The sequence below is a fragment of the Myotis lucifugus genome, unplaced genomic scaffold (genome assembly GCF_000147115.1).
Source record: "Myotis lucifugus unplaced genomic scaffold, Myoluc2.0 scaffold_678, whole genome shotgun sequence".
Classification (NCBI taxonomy): Eukaryota; Metazoa; Chordata; class Mammalia; order Chiroptera; family Vespertilionidae; genus Myotis; species Myotis lucifugus.
This window is the reverse complement of record NW_005871726.1, coordinates 1-8,813: the sequence shown is the minus strand read 5'-3', so window position 1 is coordinate 8,813 and position 8,813 is coordinate 1. Positions and strand designations below refer to the sequence as shown.

At 47.8% G+C, this 8,813-nt stretch overlaps 1 pseudogene; it reads right to left on the bottom strand.

The window, feature by feature from the left end:
• Positions 1–1,461: 1,461 nt before the first annotated feature.
• LOC102437563 lies at positions 1,462–2,118 on the bottom strand (annotated as a pseudogene).
• Positions 2,119–8,813: the final 6,695 nt, after the last annotated feature.

Genomic DNA, 8,813 nt, shown 5'->3' with positions numbered 1-8,813 from the left:
AGCTTAGGATCAAGAAGACACGGGCAGCCCTCACTCCCCACTTCTCTCTCTAGAGACAAATCAGTTTAACTCTTAGTAATGGTCGCCTCTGCGTGTCCTACACGGCATGTTTACTTTGCTTCTTTCCAGTTTAGGCTTCACCTACCCATGTCCCACTTTGGAAGATGTGGGTTGACTCCCCTATCTCTCTCTCCCACAGTTCTTTTTTTTAAAAAAGATATTTTTATTGATTTCAGAGAAGAAGGGAGAGGGAAAGAGAGATAGAAACATCAATGACGAGAGAGAATCATTGGTTGGCTGCCTCCTGCACGCCCCCTACTGGGGATCGAGCCCACAACCTGGGCATGTGCCCTTGACCAGAATCAAACCCAAGACCCTTTAGTCCGCAGGCCGACGCTCTATCCACTGAGCCAAACAAGCTAGCTACTCCCCCCCTTCTTATTTTCCGCCCTCCCATTACAGTTGCATCATAATATTGGTAAGGTTGGGAGTGCTTACACCTTGTGGGAACATTATTTACAGCCTTTTGTGAAATACTATGATTTCTTTTTTTGGTCTCCCTTTCCATAATAGATCTATTTTTAGAGCATTTTTAGGTTTACAGAACAATTGAGCAGAAAATGCATCTACAGCCCCGTCTCCCAGTTTCCCTACGATGAACATGTTGCCTCGGTGTGATAGATACACTAGTTACAACTGACAAACCAATACCGAGGCGCTGTAATTAACTGAAGTCCATACAGTGGGGCCTTGACTTACGAGTGTCCCGACTAATGAGTTTTTTGAGATACCAGCTGTCTCTCGGCCGATTTTTTGCATTGAGTTGATAGAGTAATTTGAGTTAACGAGCTCCTTAACAAGCTCGGTCTCAGAACGAATTAAACTCGTAAGTCAAGGCCCCACTGTAGTTACACAGGGCTCACTCTGAGTGTGAATTTCACGGGTTTTGACAGATACGAAGTGTCATGGACCTGCCATGACAGGATCATACAGAACAGTTCACAGCCCTACAAATCCCCTGTGCTCCCCCTTTCCTCCCTCCCTCCCTCCCTTCCTGTAAGCCCTTGGCCACCACTGATCTTACTGTCTCTATAGTGTTGGCTTTTTCAGAATGTATGTTGTTGGAATCATACAGCCTTTTCAGATTGGCTGCTTTCACTCAGCAATACCCATTTAAGGTTCTGGCGTGTCTTTTTGTGGCTTAACAGCTCATTTCTTTTTTTGTTTTTGTTCGTTTGTTATAAATACATGTGTTTGGTGAGTGAGGGTGACAGAGGGTGGAGACGCGCGTACAAGCTGGTATAGGCTTGGAGGCTGAACAACACAGGGATTCAGACAGTCTGGCCAGCAGGGCAGTGGGCAGCACTCTGGGGCTGTAACACTTGGCTGTTGGGGTGCCGCAGGGGTCCTGTCCGGGGCAACCTGGCCCGAGGTCCTGGGCGGCGTCAGCGGCATCTGGGCTCAGCTCACATCGTTCAGGGCCTCGCGGGCAAATTCAGGCAGGACGAAGGCCACTGGGTGCACGTCAGAGTTGCAGTACCTGAGCTTCCACCTGCTTCTGCCTCAGCTCCTGCACCGGCACCTGGACTTGGTGCGGGGGTTTCTCTGCTCAGTGTGAAGCCGACCTGGGCCCGGGGAAGAGCGGCCTGCAGACGTGCCGCATGTCCTTGATGAGGCCCAGGCGCAGCCACCGGCACCCACCCGGGCCCAGCGGATCCCGTCCTCCTGAGCGCCATCTTCATGAGCTGGTAATCGGCTCCTTGAAGAGGCTCTCTGCAGGGCCCCTGGGATCCGAGGACTCGGTGATGATAACATTGGAGGCGTCTGGTTCTGTTTCATGAACTCAAAACCTTCGCCCACGTGGAGGGTCAGCTTTGCGCTGGAGTAGCCAATGGCCATGCCGGGCAGGATCTTCTTAGGGACTTGAGTGACAGCCCCGTCAATCTCGCCCTGGACGCCGGACTCCACAGGGGAATGCTTCGCCCCCTCCCGCAGGACACCCCGCCCCACCCGCATGACCAGAGCCTTGCGTGCGTGCATTGGGGTGGCTGCAGAGGCAAGGATATCCTGGAACCGCGAGCGCAGGGACAGGGCCTGGCCCGGCCACAGGCTGCACATCTCGGGGAACCAGCCCTCGCGGGTGGCAGCGGGGCCGGAGGAGATGGGGCCGTGGGGACCAGGCTCCTTGAGGGGCGCACTGGCGGGGGGCGGGGTCACGGGACGCGGACTGCAGGCCGCCTGGAGCCACAGCTCAACGGGACCAGCTCCACCTGCCGCTCACGCCGCAACCTCGCTCATTTCTTTTTATTGCAATTATATGGGTGTACCATAGTTGTTTTTTTTTTTAATCCATTCACCTATTAAAGGACATATTGGTTGCCCCCAAGTTTTTGGCAATTATGAATAAAACTGCTATACATATTCATGTGCAGGTTTTCGTGTGGACATGTTTTCAACTCATTTGGGTAAATACCAAGGAATGCTACTTCTGGATCCTACGGGAAGACAAGCTCAGCTTTGTGAGAAGCTGTCTTCCCAAGTGGACTGGACCGTGCACGACCCACCAGCGTTCCGGCTGCCCACATCCTCGCCAGCATCCTCGCCAGCCATTCTAATAGGTGTGTGGTGGTATCTCAGTGTTGTGTTAATTAGCTTTTCTCTAATGACATATGATGTTGAGCATTTTAAAATGCTTGTTCGACATTTGTATATCATCTTTGGTGAGGTGTCTGGTCAGATCTTTTGTCCATTTTTTAACTGGGTTGTTCATTTGCTTATTGTTGAGTTTTAAGAGGTTTTTTTTGTATACTTTGGATAACAGTCCTTTATCAGGTAAACAGTTTCTATCAGATCAAATGTTTTTTGTAAATATTTTTCTCCCATTCTATTTTGGCTTGTCTTCTCATTCTCTCTCTCTCTTTTCTTTTTTTAAATCCTCACTCGAGAATATTTTTTTCATTGATTTTTAGAGAGAGTAGAAGGGAGAGGGAGAGACAGAGAGAAACACCAATGTGAGAGAGACACATCAATTGGTTGCCTCCCGCCAGGAGCCTGCAACCGAGGTACGTGCCCTTGACCAGAATCGAACCCGGGAACCTTCAATCCATAGGAAGAGGCTCTATCCACTGAGCCAAACTGGCTAGGGTGTCTTCTCATTCTCTTAAGCATGTCTTTTGCAGAGCAGGAGTTTTAAATTTAATTCCTTTTTCTGAACAAATGTTTTGTTTTTCTTGGATTTAATAACTTTGTAAAGGGAAGGGCTTGTTTTTCTATGTGTTTATGGCTAATTCAACCCACATTCTTTCCAAGTTGTACATAAATCTCTCGAAAGTTCAAATACATTAGGTATTCTATCAATTTCATCTCCTTGAGGAAGTCTTTTCTAGAACCTTCTGACTTATTCCAGTGTGAACTGCCGGCCCTCCAGGTCTGTTACCCAGAGATACTGCTCTGGGATCCCTTCACCATCACCGTCACTTCTCTCTTGTGTTGGCTTCCCCCGTTTCTTTGTTTTTTCTTTGTTTTTAGTGGAGCCATTCTTCAGTAGCTTTCTTAAGAAAGAGATAAAATTTTTGAGCCCATGTAAATCTGAGAAGACCTTTTTCCTACCCTTGATTGATCCATGGGTTGGCCAAGTATGTAATCCTAGGCTGAAATTAATTTTCTTTTATACTTTTTAAATACAGCTCCCAGATGTTCTGGTTTCTAAGACTGTGGCTGAAAAGTCTGATGAAATTTTGATTCTTGACTCTGTAGAATCACGTGGCTGTTCTTGTTCTGACGTTCACTGGCGACTGGCCTTGGTGTAGGTCTACTGACACGTAGTGGGCCCTTTCAGTCTGAACATTCAGGTTCGTTCTGATAAACGTCTGAAATGCTTCCTTGTCTATTTCCTCTCCATAGTTTTCTCCGTTCTCCTTCTGGAACTCCTTTGTTGAGGTGTGAGGTTCCTGTGCTGGTCTCCTAACTTTCTTACTCTTTCTGTTCTATCCCCACAGCGTGGCAGCCATGAAGCCCCACGGGTTCTCCTTTCAAGACAGAACTTTGTCACTCAGCTGTGAGGAGTGTGGTTGACCGACAGCTTTTGAGACCCACTACAGCCTTGCAACCAAGACCAAGGTCTTCTTGGGCAGTGCCAGCCAATGACTGAGCACAGTGGGGACACAGGGCCTGGCCATTTCTGCCCAATGTGGGGCTCCTCTAAGGGACAGTCTTTGTGCTGGAGACCCCACTGGGTTGGCCAAGACTTGGTTGATCTTCATCAAAGTCAGGCTCTCCCTCCTTTGTTTCCCTCCTTTGTTTGTTCCACAGGTGTCAGAGGGTCTGAAGACTCTGCCTGCCAATCCTGTTTCCTCCTCTTTTATTTTCACAGGCATCGTCCTCCCACCCCAGGACTCCTAGTGTCATCTCAGCATCTGTTTACTAGAGGATCCAAACGGACACGTCTTTCATTTTTTGCTCTACTTTATGGAAAACTTCCTCAACTTTATCTTCTAATTCAGGGTCAGCATTTTTTTTTTCCTTAAAGGGCCGAATGGTTTCCTTAAAGGGCCGAAATATTTTAGGCCTTGCAGGCCATGTGGTCTCTGTCACAACTACTCAACTCTACCAATGTGAAAGCAGCCATTGAAGGACATAAACAAATGGGTGTAAAGAGCCAAGATGGAGGCGTAGGTAAATGCTGGTACCTGCTGCCTCCCACAACCACATCAAAATTGCAAGTAAAATACAGAACAACCATTATTCAGAACTGCCTAATATCTGGCTGAATGGAAGTCCTACAAGTAGAGAAGTAAAGAAAGTACATTGAGACTGGTAGGAAAGGTGGAGCGTGGAACGGGCTGGGCCTATACCAACATATGGCATTTTTTTCAATAGGGAAGGATATCCCCGCTGCAGAAGCCAAGGGGTCCCAGCCCCACACCATACTCCCAGCCAAGAGGTCCAGATCTGGGAAGAGAAGTCCCATAACCTCAGGCTGTAAAAACCAGCAGGGATTGTGGCTGAGTGACACAGAGGCTGCTGGGTGCTGGGGTCCAATCCCAGCGGGTCCAGGGGTCCCCAAAGGTGTGGACGGAGTCGGCGAAGAAGGAATGACACGAAGACAGCCTTCAGTTGATCAGCAGCCTAGTCAGGACCTATAGCCAGGATCTCCAGCCAAAGTTCTGGTCGGAGTTCTGGTTAGGAACTGATGAGGATCTGATGTTTATTGTCTTGTTACATCCGTATTTATACCAGCCGATTTTAATCCTGTCAATTTCTATTACAAAGGTTAGGGTGTTTCTTATCTCCATTCCAGGGAGTAAAGATTATGTAGCTTAACTACCCGCCTGGCACTTAATTAAGGGGTTGTATCCCCTCCCTAACCTCAGGGAAAGATCCCCACCTGGGGAAACAACCTTTCTCGGAGAGGTGACCTTGCTTAAAACACATAGCACCAAGAAGGTGAGCAAACATATTAAGAACAGTATGCCATATGTGCCAGGTCCCTTGAAACAGCAAGGATGGACCGGCTCCCGGCAGCTGGGGACCCAGGCAGTCCCTCTGAAAAGGACTGGTGCCCAGATTTACTTGGATTCAATCCCTCTGGGCTCCAATGCTGGGGCAATGGCTCGGGGTGGGGGTGGGGGTTCCCAAGGACATACAGGAGGAACTAGATTATGTGGCATTAGAGCAAGAACTCAGGGGCAGCTTTCTCCCAGACAGGGGTGCTCAAAGGGGTCATGGTTACTATGCTGACACCTTCCCCATCCCAGAGCTGACTGACAGCCATATCTGAGTCTTCGTTAGCATGGCTCACTCTGTTCATTCCACCTTGGTGATTCCCTGAGACTCCACCCCAACCAATTTGCAGCCCCACCAAAGTTGTTTGCAGTGGCTTTTCCATATGAATGGCCTGTCCTGACTCAGGCTTCAGACATGTCTAAAACCTCTTAAACAAGCAGCAGTTGGTATCAGTGTGCCCCATATATACCAATAAAAATAAGAGGCCCAAGACCCAGCACTAGCGCCAACCTGCCTTGCTTTACAGCTTGGCCTGGCCTGGCCACTTCCAAGCCTAATACAAGAGCAGCCATCTACAGATTGCTCTGTAGCTGCTGCCGGGTGATCCCAGGCAATGGCTAACTTTGCACCACCTAGGAGGCTCCAGAGCCAGTGTACTGGTGGATAGCTTCAGACCATACCAGATTACAGCTCTACACATCCACAAGCGACACACTAAAGGACAGACTAAGTGAGTACCAAAGCCCCACCGAAGCAAGTCCTGCTCCATGGGGGTGTCTACTGCACAGCAGCTCCCCCACTGTAGTCGCAGCTGGTCCTCACAGCCAATTGACCTCGAAGTCAATTCCTCTCAGTTACACCAACAGCAGTCAAGGCTAAATACAACAAAACTGCACACAGCCCACACGGGGATGCACCTAGAAAAATATCTCCACTGCAGAGGCCTCCTCAGGTGCCCACCTCAGGTGACTTGGGGCGGGGGGGCTGAGCCACTGGGCCCTATAGGGCACCTACTACACAAGGCCACTCTACCAATTCCAGGAGACATATAGCTTTACCTAATATATAGAAAGACACACAGGGAAGCAGCCAAAATGTGGAGACAAAGAAACATGTCACAAATGAAAGGAATGGAAGAAAGCAAACTACTGGATACAGAGCTCAAAACAATGGTTATAAGGCTGCTTAAGGATCTTAATAAGAGCTTCAAGGGACTTAGTGAAACTTTCGAGAATCTTAGTAAGAATTTAAGACATGAACAAGGTCCAATCAGAAATGAAGGATACACTAATTGAAATGAAGAATAATTTACAGGGAATAAACAGTAGAGTAGAGAATGCTGAGAATCAAATTAACGACTTGGAACATGAGGAAGCAAAAAATACCCAATAAAAAAACAAAAAACAAAAAACACCTAATCAGAAGAGCAAAAATAATAAAAAAAAATATGAAGATAGTGTAAGGAGCCTCTGGGACAACATCAAGCCTACCAACATTTGCATTATAGGGGTGCCAGAAGGAGAAGAGAGAGAGCGAGCGAGCAAGCTATTCAAAACTATTTGAAGAAATAATGTCAGAAAACTTCCCCTACCTGGTGAAAGAAAGAGACTTACAAGTCCAGGAAGCACAGAGAGTCCCAAACAAAAGGAACCCAAAGAGACCCACACCAAGACACATCATAATTAAAATTCCAACGGTTAAAGTTAAAGTTAAAAGCAGCCAGAGAGAGAGAAACCAAGATGGCGGCATAGGTTAAAGCCGGAGTTTGCTGCCTCGAACAACCACTTCAAAAATACAACTAAAAGACGGAACGGACATCACCCAGAACCACAGGAAGGCCGGCTGAGTGGAAATCCTACAACTAGAAGGAAAGAGAAATCCATACCGAGACTCAGAGGAGGCGCAGTGCAGAAGTGAAATACTAAGGTGCGGAGTGCATGTGGAGCGGGCCGGCGGCGGAGGGCGCGGTTGTTGTTTTCAATCGGGAGGGAGTTTCAGACTCTGAGCTCCAGATCCGGGCGAGTCTCTAGGGACCCAGACTCAAACAGGAGAAGCGGGACTGTCTGGCTTTGGTCGGAACTCGAATGCAGTTTTCTCTCCCGGGACTCTGAGAGGCAGAGCCCCTGGGGACGGAACTGAGAGCAGCCATAACTGCTCGCTCCGCCCGCCCTGTAGATCCCCGGGGACCCACCCCGCCCAAGCCCTGCACAGAGGCATTTGCCGGATAGCCTTAGGCAAACGCTAGACTAGCACCGCCCTAAAGATCCAGCACAGAAGCTCTCCCACTGTAGACACAGCTGACTCTCATAGCCAGTTAGCCTGGAGGTTAATTCACCCCCAGTATTGCCGACAACAATCAAGGCTTAACTACAACAAGACTGCGCACAAAGACCACAACGGGGTGCACCAAGAAAGCATAAAAAATGCGGAGACAAAGAAACATGACAGAAATGGAGGATATAGAGCTAAAAAACGCACTTTTAAGGTCTTTCAATAATTTTCTAGAAACTGCCGATAAACTTGATGAGATCCTCAAGAAATCTAATGAGACCCTCGATGTTGTGATAAAGAACCAACTAGAAATTAAGCATACACTGACTAAAATAAAGAATATTATACAGACACCCAACAGCAGACCAGAGGAGCGCAAGAATCAAGTCAAAGATTTGAAATGCGAAGAAGCAAAAAACACCCAACTGGAAAAGCAAAATGAAAAAAGAATCCGAAAATAGGAAGATAGTGTAAGGAGCCTCTGGGACAGTTTCAAGCGTACCAACATCAGAATTATAGGGGTGCCAGAAGATGAGAGACAGCAAGATATTGAAAACTTTTTGAAGAAATAATGACAGAAAACTTCCCCCACCTGGTGAAAGAAATGGACTTACAGGTCCAAGAAGTGCAGAGAACCCCAAACAAAAGGAATCCAAAGAGGACCACACCAAGACACATCACTTGGAGTGCGGGAAACGAGTTAAGTCTGCTCGCGTGAATTGCGCGTACTCCGCGGGAGCCGTCTTTAACTCGGTTCATATAGATTTGCGGTGGAGTGCGGGAAACTTGTAAACTCGGGCCGATTGTAACTGCGTATTACCAAATATTTGTTTGTAATCCACCCTTTTGGTGGATGGAACAAAACCAAAAGACAGAGCCATCTTATATTTTGGCGGGAAATTCACCCGCACTCCAAGTGTTAAAATGCCAAGAGCAAAATACAAAGAGAGAATCTTAAAAGCAGCAAGAGAAAGAGACTCAATTACCTACAAGGGAATACCCATACGACTGTCAGCTGATTTCTCAACAGAAACTTT